Genomic DNA, 12,780 nt, shown 5'->3' on the forward strand with positions numbered 1-12,780 from the left:
TCGAGACTCCATTCTTATTGTATCAAATGGATTAGGAAGAGCATTTTGAAGTCAGGCAGATTGTCTAAGCCGGCTCACCCACTTAGCATCTCAATAGCCTTGTTTGACCATGATAGAGTAAGGACCCACTTGTCTGCTGGATGACAGAATACTATGTAACAAATAACCAACTGAAGTCTTCCTGCCTTCTCTCTTAGTAACCCCCTTACATGACAGCTGTCATTGTCTAGTATCTCCTGTGGTGGACATCTCTAAGGTTTATCCTGTTCTATGGCTGTCCTTAAAAGTTAGTCCTTTATGCTTGTGCATATGGTGCAGACATCAGAGGTGGTAAGACCTGAGTATCTGCTGGATGGCATGCTTATGCTATGAAGACCATTAGCAGAGCAGATAAATACCCAGGAAGCCCCACAGATATCTGCTGGCTTGAAGCTCATAAGTGCAGTTTAGAGAGCTCCCTGAACTTTCTCCTTTCCCCTTCTTTAATGACATATAAAGGAATCAATCAGTTCTTCTCGTTACCCAAACACATACCTAGTCAGAGGCTTTAGAAGAAGTTTTCTGAACTAAAGAACCTCGGTCCTTTTAGCAGAGGACCCCTTCCCTTCCCACCAGGAGTCATCTTTGACCCTCAGATCTGAGAAGGGAAATGGGTTGGGATCTGGGTAGCCACACAGAGCTGTTACTCAAAAAGAATGTGTTCTTTTCCCCAAAGTAGACCAAGGAGTGTATGGTGACTCCTGTTGGTAATCCCAGCATTCAAGTGGCCAAGATAGGAGCACTACTGCGAATTCACAGCCAACAGTCCAGTCTGGGCTGCAGCATGGACCTGAATAAAAATCTAAACAAACAAAAACAGGACTGTTAGGACTCACAATATTGACTTTTATTAATATAATTATCTGTTTGCTGGTTGTTTTCCCTACCAGGAGACCCAAGACACACAGTAATTGCTTAATTTTTCCTTTTTTTTTTTTAAAGATTTATTTATTTTTTATTATATATAAGTACACACTGTAGCTGTCTTCAGATACACCAGAAGAGGGCATCGGATCTCTTTACAGATGGTTGTGAGCCACCATGTGGTTGCTGGGAATTGAACTCATAACCTCTGGAAGAGCAGTCGGGTGCTCTTAACCGCTGAGCCATCTCTCCAGCCCAATTTTTCCTTTTTTTAAGCATATGTATGTATTTGTACAGGTGTGTGTGTGTGTGTGTGTGTGTGTGTGTGTGTGATTGTGTAGTAGGTGCATGCCATAGTGCTTATGTGAAGGTCAGAAGATAACTTTTCAAAGTCAGTTCACTCCTTCCTGTGCTGTGTACCGTCGGCTACCTGACCTTTGTACTTGTGGCCCATCGCTCAGTAGGATTGCGCACGCACACCACCACATCCAGCATTGTACGTGGATTCTAGGGATGGAGCTCAAGCTATCATGTGCTTACATGGCAAGTACTTTTACCCACTGCACCATTTCCCAATAAGTATTTGACTGTTGAATAAAAAGGGTTTGTGGTTAAAAGACCTGGCATTTGAAGTCACTGTTTCTGAGAGGAAATAGCAGAGAGAGAAACTAGCACTTGTGCGTTGTATGTGATTCGTTTGGGATCTTGAGTCTTTTCCTTCAGCCTCCTCCTTCAGCTTTCAGTGGCTCTTGTAGGTCTTGCCCGTTGTAGTCAAGGAAACATGCAGAACAGTCAAGTTTCCAGTCTCACAGCTCGTTGCTGGTGGAGCTGGATTCGAACTCAGGTCTGACATCCAAGCCTATCCTCTTTCTACCCACAAACAAGTAAGCACCTTAAGAATAGAACTCCCTACAATTTAGATTTCAAAACAAAAATGAAAAAAAAAAAAAGATTCAGAAACTTGAGCAGGAGTTGCGTAGGTTGGATCATAGAGTTAACAGTGCTAATTAAGAATTTACCCAACTGTTGGCTTCCTTCTTACATCAGGCTTTTTGGTCTTGTGTTATCCTAAATTGGTTTGAGAACATTTCCATAATCCAATTTAAATGTGTGTTTTGTTTTGTTTTTTCCTTTAGACACAATGCAATAAAACCCTCTGTTCTCAGAGAGGCTAGATAGGCTTTGCAAATGAGAGTCCTGGGTTTCAGTGTTACAGGCTGGGGGAGGGTCTTAGCAGCCTCCCATCACTCTGATACTCCAGTTTTCCTTTGTAGATGGGGAAATGTTAGCATCTTAGGGGTTGTCACCCAGATCAAAGGAGCAGATGGTAGAACATGGCATGTGATAGGGCGAACCTAGGGAGAAATGTGTGTCCACTCGTCAGTGAAGATCTGCAGAGAGGGACAGGCACCCGGAACAGTCTGGGAAGGAGGGCAGCTTGCAGGCCAGCAGAAGCACACACCAAGGTGAGCAAGAAGGACACGCCCTCTCTCTGTTCTGCCAAAGTCTGCTCAGGCTGAGAAAGCAGCTCCCTTGGGTGACCCTTCGTGTGCTTAGGGCCTGTAGTCACACGGCTATGCGGTGCCAGGAAATCAATATTGTACACAGGGTCGAAGAAGACTTGTGTTAGACAAGAGAGTTGTAAAAGATAGGTGGCCACACCCTCTCTGATTTTTTTTTTAGGATTTACTTGTGTGTGTGTGTGTGTGTGTGTGTGTGTGTGTGTGTGTGCCTGAGTGGGTGTGCACCAGATAAATGCATGTGCCAGAGGAAGCCAGAAGAGCACGTCAGAGGCTCTCACTAGTTAGAGATTGTCAACCACCTGGTGTGGGTGCTGGAGCCCAAACCTACAGTCCGGCTCAAGAGCAGTCAGTGCTCTTAACCAGTGAACTAACTCTCTAGCCCCACACTCTCCCTCTTTTTCTCCTACTTCTCCCTTCAGTCGGGGACCACTTGCCACCACCAGGCTACACAGCGTGGAGTCAGGAGGGTGGCGAGGAGATGGGCAGTGGACTCACACTGACCTTGGCTAGAGCTTGGCTCCCTGCCTAAGTGTGAAACCAAATGATCAAATTCACTAAATCTTAGTTTCTTCACTGTAAGAGAAAAACAGAAATAATACCCAGCTTCAATGAAGGCTATGTTTGTAGGTAAGTTTGCAGTTTTTCCTGTGTAGTAAACATTCAAGCCTGTTGGAAGGCCTTGATGGGCAGTAGAACCCAGAGGGTTGGGACCAGGACAGCGGAGACCCAGGCGGCTTCCTGTGCCATGGGAACCTGAGGCGCCATGCTCAGAGTGAGCAACGCCACCCAGCAGAGGCTTCTGGGGCTGCTCGTGAGCAAGGACATTCCCTGTGGAGGTGTGGGAAATGCCAGTGTCACAAGAGCACCTACCTGAGACTCAGAGCTCAGTGTGCCGTGGAGATGCACCACAGTTTTCATGAGTCTTGGCTCTGTCACACCTGGCTCCCTGGTATCACCATATCTTGATTATCTCAGCATGGAGGCTGATATCAAGTCAGGTTTCTCCAGTTTTGGAGGTGTGCACATACACCTCGCTAATGAGTCTGAAGTCCACCCAAAGCTTTTGTGCGTGTTTTTAGTTTGTAGATGGAAAACCAATGGATTTCTCTTGCTCTCTTCCCCAACCCCTACCTCCTCCCTCTTGTAGAATCCACTCCTCTTCCATGTACCATCCATTCCGCTGTCCTCTCCCTCCCTGCCCCCAATCCTCCCTCATGGCCATTTTCCTTCTCATAGTCACCTTTCTGTTTCGTTTCATGACTTAGGCCGACTTAGACACACACACACACACACACACACACACACAAGTCCAAGATCCAAGCTGAGGAGGTGTCTCAGTCTGTTAAGTGATTGCTCACTGTACAGCCATTAGTATGGAAGTTTCTAAAAAACTAAAAATAAAACCACCATGTGACCCACTAACCACTCCTGGGCACACACTCAACGGAATCCGTCTTACCATGAGATACCACACATCCTTGTTGGTCACTGACCTACTCGCCACAGCTGGGAGTGGAGCCGGCCTAACTGACCATCCACAGAGGAAGAGCTAGAGAAAACGTGCCCATGTATGTAATGGAACTTTGCATTTTAATTAAAATGAAATGACATTTGCAACTTTTGTGTTTTTAAGGGCCTGATTTATGAAGTGAAGTTAGTAAGTGCACCTTCTCGGTGAGAGGTTTAGGGGGCTTTGTTTGTTTTGACTGTGAACTTGAATCTAGGTTTTACACGTCCATACAGTTAGGGGCAATGGGCAGGGGGAGGTGTGGGATGTGGAACAGTCAGGGGGCAGATGGGGATGGGTGAAAAGGCTGGACTTTTAAAAAGGATTAAAGAATAAAACAAACAAGCAAACAAATAAACTGTTTTTAGGTTCCAAAAACAAAAAACAAAAAACAAAACAAGCCCATACAGTTGAATAAACACCACCACAGTCGAGGTCCCAAAGTTCCTCACATGCCTTTGTGGCCGTCCTTTCTGACCTGAGGTCATGCAATTGTGTTTGCTTTTACAATGTTCCACTTTCAAAATGGTATGGACATGGGATTGTACCACACATTGTCTTTTGAGTCTCCTTCTTTTATTTCCATAATGCATTTCATGATTCAAATGTTCCTTATCGCAACTAGGCAAGTGGTCCTGAGATTGGCCTGGTAGATCAGCAGCACTCCTTCCTGCGTACCATCAGCAGTCAGTGTGAGAGCTAACGAAACGTAACCAACTGTATCCGGTCTGCGGGACAGTTCAAGTTTGATCCCCCAGTACCCACTGGGTGGATGAAGAGAACCACCTCCTGAGAATTGTTCTTTGATCTCCATAAGTAATCCATGGGTACACACACACACACACACACACACACACACACACACACACACACCCCTTACATACACTACACACACATACACACAGACAAACATATACACATGCATGCATGTGTGCAACCCCCCCTCCACTCACACAGACCTGTGCCTCACACCTTTAATCCCAGTTAGCGGTGGAGGCAGGAGGATCAGGAGTTAGTTTCTAGGCCGGTCTGGGTTATGTGAGACCTTGTCTCAAACAAACAAACAAATGTAAGCTTGTATAGAAAAACAAAAGGTGGAGCTGGGGTGGAGAGAGTTAAGAACACTGACTGCTCTTCCGGAAGACCTGGGTTCAGTTGCCAGCAGCTCATGGCAGCTCATAACCGTCTGTAACTCCAGTTCCCTTATACATGGCAGCTCACAATTATCTGTAACTCCAGTTCCAGGGACACCCTCGTCAGACATATGCTCAGGCAAAACACCAATCAACGCTCACAAAATAAAAATAAAAACTTAAAAAGGAAGGAAGGAAGGAAGGAAGGAAGGAAGGAAGAGAGAGAGAGAGAGAGAGAGAGAGAGAGAGAGAGAGAGAGAGAGAGAGAGAGAGAAAGAGCCAAGAATATCCAGGAAAGTTTTAAGACTATCAGGAATTATTCTAAATCTTTGTTTATCAAGTTCATGTTTATCAAGTTATTATTAAGATACCATGTTAGTACAGTAAACCAGAAAACTAAAAAATAATATTCTAACATTTCAGAAACTTTACATTTGACAGGGTAGTGCTATATAACAGTGGGACAGGGTTCAGCACGTGTGCTGGAGACAGTTGGGGTCCACGCAGAACATTGGGATTCAATAACATTGAGTATTCAATAACACTGAATCCCCAATCCATGTTATAGAAAATAAATTCCAGATGAGTTAAAATCTAGTAGTGGAAAAGGAAACTTTAGAAGATTTGTGTGCACACAGTTTGCATGCGTGCACATGTTTGTGTGTGTGTGATGTTGTGTGTTTTCATGTTTACATATACACGTGTATGCACATATGTTTGCGTGCGCTTGTGTGTGTGTGTGTGTGTGTGTGTGTGTGTGTGGTTGCCTGTGGGCACCCCTCTGTGTGCATGCGAGCATTCATGTGGTACCCAGAAGTCTTCCTCTGACCCTCTCTGCCTGATTTTTTTTTTTTGACATAGTCTCACTGAATCTGGAGCTTTTCTGACCCAGCTATCCTCAGGCAACTGCCTCTTTAGCAATTGAATTAAAGGTTTCACTGCCATGTCCATGCAATACATGCATGTGAGTTCAAGTGTCAGGGGATGCGTCAGCCCCTTTACAGCAATAGTTATAGGCAGCGGTGAGCTGTCTGGTATGGGTCTGGGAACTGAGCAAAGGTCCTGCAAGTTCTTTTTTTACAAATTCTTTTTTTATTGGATATTTTTTATTTACATTTTAAATGTTATTCCCTTTCCAGGTTTCCCCTCCAGAAACCAGCTATCCCATCCCCCTCCCCCTGCTTCTATGAGGATGCTCCAGCCCCCACCCACCCACTCCCTCTCACCTCCCCGCCCTGACATTCCCCTACACTGGGGCATTGAACCTTGACAGGACCAAGGGCCTCTCCTCCCATTGATGCCCAACAAGAGCATCCTCTGCTACATATGTGAATGGAGTCTTAGATTCATCCCTGTGTACTCTTGGGATGTTGGTTTAGTCCCTGGGAGCTCTGGGGAGTCTAGTTGGTTGATATTGTTGTTCTTATGGGGTTGCAAACCCCTTCAGCTCCTTCAGTCCTTTCTCTAACTCTTCCATTGGGGACCCCATTCTCAGTTCAATGTTTAGCTGTGAGCATCTGCCTCTGTATTTGTCAGGTTCTGGCAGAGCCTCTCAGGAGACAGCTATATCAGGCTACTGTCACCATGCACTTCTTGGCATCTGCAGTATTGTCTGGGTTTGGTGTCTCTGTATATGGTATGGATCCCCCAGGTGGGGCAGTCTCTGGATGGCCTTTTTTCTTCAGTCTCTACTCCACACTTTACCTCCATATTTCCTTCTGTGACTATTTTTGTTTCTCCTTCTAAGAAGGTCTGAAGCATCCAAACTTTGGTCTTCCTTCTTTTTGAGCTTCATGTGGTTTGTGAATTGTATCTTGGGTATTCCGAGCTTTTGGGCTAATAAATACTTATCAGTGAGTTCATACCATGTGGGTTCTTTTGTAACTAGGTTACCTCACTCATGGTATTTTCTAGTTCCATCCATTTGCCTATGAATTTTATGAAGTCATTGTTTTTAATAGCTGAGTAGTATTCCATTATGTAAATGTACCACATTTTCTGTATCCATTTCTCTGTTGAAGGACATCTGGGTTGTTTCCAGCTTCTTGTTATTATAAATAAGACTTCTATGAACATAGTGGAGCATGTGTCCTTGTTATATGTTGGAGCATCTTTTGGGTATATCCCCAGGAGTGGTAGCTGGGTCCTTAGGTAGTACTATGTCCAGTTTTCTGAAGAACTTCCAGACTGATTTCCAGAGTGGCTGTACCAGCTTGCAATCCCACCAACAATGGAGGAGTGTTCCTCTTTCTTCACATCCTCACCAGCATCCGCTGTCACCTGAGTTTTTTATCTTGGCCATTCTGACTGGTGTGAGGTAGAATCTCAGGGTTGTTTTTGATTTGCATTTCTCTGATGAATAAGGATGTTAAACATTTCTTTAGTTGCTTCTCAGCCATTCAATATTCCTCAGTTGAGAATTCTTTGTTTAGCTCTGTTTACCCCATTTTTAATAGGGTTATTTGGCTCTCTGGAGTCTAACTTCTTGAGTTCTTTGTATGTATTGGATATTAGCCCTCTATCAGATGTAGTATTGGTAAAGATCTTTTCCCAATTCGTTGGTTACCGTTTTGTCCTATTGATAGTGTCCATTGCCTTACAGAAGCTTTGTAATTTTATGAGGTCCCATTTGTCAATTCTTGATCTTAGAGCATAAGCCATTGGTGTTTTGTTCAGGAATTTTTCCCTGTGCCCATGTGTTTGAGTCTCTTCCCCACCTCTTCTTCTATTAGTTTCAGTGTATCTGGTTTGATGTGGAGGTCCTTGATCCACTTGGACTTGAGCTTTGTACAAAGGGATAAGAATGAATCGATTTGCGTTCTTTTACATGCTGACCTCCAGTTGAACCAGCACCATTTATTGAAAATACTGTCTTTTTTCCACTGGATGGTTTTAGCTCCTTTGTCAAGTTATACAAATTCTTAACTGTCAAGTCAACTCCCTAGCCCCCATGTCTAGCTTTTTACATGGTCTTTTTACAAGGCCCTCATCTTGTATAACAAGCATTTTACCAACTGGGTCAACTGTCCAGCCTCAAGTTTAAAACTTTTATAAGAAAAGATGGATCAAGTCTTCTTAAAAATATTTCAAAGCAAGTTGTCAAAGAGCAGAGTCTTTGTCCATATAAATTGCCCGACTTGGGGACAACAAAATACATTGCAGACCAAGTTACTAGAGCTGATGTTAGGTAAGGCATTTGCAATGCACATGTCAAGGAAAGACCTATACTCATAATTAAAAGTCACTAGAATGGTAACTTTATAGAGGGCCATGAGCAGGCCATCTAGGCAGCAGCTCCCTTGGGTGACAGTCTTTTTTTTTTCTTTTCTTTTCTTTTCTTTTTTTCGGAGCTGGGGACAGAACCCAGGGCCTTGCACTTGCTGGGCAAGTGCACTACCACTGAGCTAAATCCCCAACCCCCGGGTGACAGTCTTAAATAGTTGATGAACATGTATTAGAGAAAATGTTAACAAGGGTACCATTGCACACTCATCAAACTGGCAAACACTTTGGTCAGATGCTATCCTTCTGACAAGAATAGGGAGCATTAGAAAACTCACACTTGCAGGAAGAGGTAGAAATTTGGACTAAACTGCCAAATGGTTTCCCATTGCATAGTGAAAGATGCTGTGCATGGTCGGTTTCACAATGTCCACATCTGTTAAGGTGTGGAGATGAAATGCCTCATGTGGTGAGGGCTCAGTCCTCAGCTAGTGCATCTGATCATTGAGAGGCAAAGGGTTGTGAAGGCTCTGACTAATTGACGAGCTAATCCAATGATGATTCATGACTCATTGGCATCATTGGGAGGGGATGGGATCTTTTATGGAGGAACCTTGTTGGAATAGGTAGGTCAGTCCCTGAGATTCCTCCCTTGTTCCGGAATTCTTTCTGGCTCGCTCAACTTCCTGAATGCCACCAGGTAAAGGATTCTGACTTTGAGACCAGCCTAGACTATACAGCTAGACCCTGTCTCAAAAAATCTAAGGGTTTCTGGGGCTGAATCCAGGGCTCAGCTGTTAAAAGGACTTAACTGCGGGGCTGGGGATTTAGCTCAGTGGTAGAGCGCTTACCTAGGAAGCGCAAGGCCCTGGGTTCGGTCCCCAGCTCCGAAAAAAAAGAACCAAAAAAAAAAAAAAAAAAGGACTTACTGCTCTTGCAGAAGACCAGGGTCTAGTTCCCAACACCCACACAGGGACTCACAGCTATCCCTAACTCTGGTTCAACAGATCGGACTCCTCCTCCTGACATCCACTGGTGCCAGTCACACAGGTGATACAGTGCACACATATGAATTCATACAAGTAAAATAAAAATATGCAAATCCTTAAAGAACAAAACCAAAAGCTAATAAATAGAAGATCTATGTCACATCCTTTCCTCCAAGATTCATGGACCATAAGGGAAGTGGGAGGGGGACTGTAAGAGATTGGGAGGATTGCAACAAAACAATGTCCTCTGGACACACCTAGACAACTTCACTGATGAACTCAAAGCAGCTGTGTTCTCCTGTGAAAGGCTGGCAGAAAGGTCAAGCCGGTCAACATTCCAGCATGGAGTGGGGAGGGACTCAGGAGCCCCAACTCCTAGCTGAAGAGCTATTGACAGTTTGTGCTCTTAGGAGAGGGAGGCTTGGTCCCTGGTAGATAGACTGAGCTTCAGTGAATGACCCCAAACCCAGGAGTATATGGACAGCACAAAATTGGGTGAGTTATTAAAAACAAAAGCACGTGAAGTCAGAAATGAGTAGGGACAAGCAGGTGGATTCTTTCATTATAAAATATGGCCTGCGTGCATAGAAAAGTCCATAGAAGCTGAGCATGGTGGCACACATCTGTAATCCAGGTGTTTAGAAGTGGAGGCAGGAAGAGCAGGGAATCAAGGCCAGTCAGGGCTACACAAGACTTATATAAAAAGCAGGATCTTTAAAAAGAGAGTCAGGCCAGTCAGGGCTACACAAGACTTATATAAAAAGAAGGATCTTTAAAAAGAGAGTCGGGGCTGAGGATTTAGCTCAGTGTGCAGAGAGATCAAATAATGTTCATGAATCCCTGAGTTCATCCCAGCACCACATAAACAGTCATGATGCAGGCCAGTCCAGTACTCAGGAGGTAGATACACAAAGATCAGGAGGTCATCCTTAGCTAGAGTGAATCTGAGGTTGGTCTTGGCTACATAAGACCCTGTCTCCAAAAACCAAACACAATGAGAATATGGAGAAGCTTTCTGAGGGAAGAGTGAGCAGGTTGCACTGAAGTGGCATTTTTCTGGGAGCCATCTTAAAGGATTATGGGTTTTTGTCAAGGAAAAGAAAACACCCCTGGGGTTGATTGATGGCACTAAAGATTGGTGGCAGCAGAAAGAACTGAGGATGACTGACCACCTGGCTTATCAGGAAAGAGCTCAGAGACAGGCAGCTGTGAGGCTGGGGATCCAGCCGTGTGGAATTGTTGGAAGATGGCCTTCTAAGAGATATTTGGCCTTTGGTCCTGAACAGACATGCTTTTTGGGGCTGAATGTAGCTTATCAGTAGAGCCCGTGGCTGGCAGGTGCAAGGCCCTGGGTTTGTCCCTGGCATTCTCCTCACTTAAATCTCCTCAGAACAATCCATCTGGCTTAAATAGACACAAATGCCAAACCCCTCTCATTACTTCTAGAGAGCCAGCCCTGTTGATCCCAGTCTCTCTTCCCAGGGGAGGTGAAATGCTAAGTGCCCTTGAGTTTGCAGACATTCAAATGTAAATGTGCCTGTAGAGGAACCTTCTGTGGTCCAACAGGTCTCAGACAGGGAGGGTTTTACAAGTTCAAATCTGGGGGGACTGTCTGATGGAGTCCAGGCCTCCCTGGCTAGGTACCTCTTGAATTTTTCAACCTCTGACCACTAAGAGGGTGTTGCGGCTCACTGGAGTTCACAGAGGTAGCACTCAGTAGGCCGCTGGATCCGTCTTCCACTGTTTATGTGCTGCCTCTAAACAAGGGCCGGATGCCAGCCTGACAGACATGGATAATAACTGGCATCTGTGCCCAGGAGCAGCATGTTTATTTCCCCAGAATTGCAGGCATTGGGCTGAGACCTTGCTGATCCAGCGTGGTGCTGTCTGGTGTACACCTCATTGCTGAGACCTCATGCAAGGTCACAGGTGCCCCCTGGAAGAAGCTGACTTTGATGTCTCCACGGTCTAAAACCTCGTGCTGTGGATACATATTTACTGCCCTCTCCCTTCCATGCCAGGAATAGGGACATAGCTACAAATAAAGTAGACACAGGCTGGGCTCTGGAACGCCCATCTTCTGAGAGAGACAGACCTTAGAGAGACTGTCCAAGTCTTGGATAAGAATGAAGCAGAGAAATTCAGGGAGCTGTAACAGTGTAGGCAGGACAGGGAAAGGAACCTGACGTCAGGGATGGTGACAGGGCTAGGAAAGGCTTCAACTAGGAAGGAAGTACTCTCTGATTCCCAAGAATGCTTGGGAGTGGGACAGGCCAAGAGAGGGAAAAAGTAGTTGGGGAGATCTCCTCCATTGGATCATCTGTACCTGAACCTGGGGCCCCTTGGGCAGGCCACACACTTCTTGGCCCACCTTCTTTTTTTTTTTTTTTTTTTTGGTTCTTTTTTTCGGAGCTAGGGACCGAACCCAGGGCCTTGCGCTTCCTAGGTAAGCGCTCTACCACTGAGCTAAATCCCCAGCCCCGGCCCACCTTCTTTTTAAAAATCACATTTATTTACTTATTTAGTATGTGGCGTCGGTGGGCATGTGGGCATGTGTCACGGTATATGTGTAGAAGTCAGGGGGAAAGTGGCAAGAGTCAGTTTTCTCTTTCCAACCCTTGTTTCCCCGGGATCAAACTCAGGTCATTAGGCCTGGAGCTTCTCTCTTGCCCTGTTTTGTGTTCTAAGACAGGATCTTGCTAGGTAGCTCTGACTGGCTTGAGACACACTTTGTAAACCAAGCTGACCTCCAACTTGTAGTCATCTTCCTGTCTTTGTCTCTTAAGTACTAGAATTACGTTACCCACTATGACTTGCAACAGCACCATGCCCTGTATCATTACCATGCTCAGCACCATCACCATGCTCAGCATCATCACCATGCTCAGCACCATCACCATGCTCAGCATTACCACAATGCTCAGCACCATCACCATCACCACCATGCTCAGCACCATCACCACCATGTTCAGCACCATCACCACCATGTTCAGCACCATCACCACCATGCTCAGCACCATCACCACCATGCTCAGCACCATCACCACCATGCTCAGCACCATCACCACCATGCTCAGCACCATCACCACCATGCTCAGCACCATCACCACCATGCTCAGCACCATCACCACCATGCTCAGCACCATCACCATGCTCAGCATCATCACCACCACCCCAGCATCATCACCACCACCCCAGCATCATCACTATGTCCAGCACCATCATCACCATGCTCAGCATCATCACCACCATGCTCAGCAGCATCACCATGCTCAGCATCATCACCATGCTCAGCATCATCACCATGCTCAGCACTATCACCACCATGCTCAGCATCATCACTACCACCCCAGCATCATCACTACCACCCCAGCATCATCACCATGCTCAGCACCATCACCACCATGCTCAGCATCATCACCACCACCCCAGCATCATCACCACCACCCCAGCATCATCACTATGTCCAGCAACACCACCACACCCAGCATTGTCTTCTTCTT

General features: G+C 45.6%; 1 protein-coding gene across 4 annotated transcripts in view; it reads left to right on the forward strand.

Annotated features, from left to right (window-relative positions):
• Reep1 (receptor accessory protein 1) overlaps nucleotides 1-12,780 on the forward strand; it is a 116,028-nt gene that overhangs the window by 41,956 nt on the left and 61,292 nt on the right.

Source organism: Rattus norvegicus, chromosome 4 (genome assembly GCF_021556685.1).
Source record: "Rattus norvegicus strain SHRSP/BbbUtx chromosome 4, alternate assembly SHRSP_T2T, whole genome shotgun sequence".
NCBI lineage: Eukaryota > Metazoa > Chordata > Mammalia > Rodentia > Muridae > Rattus > Rattus norvegicus.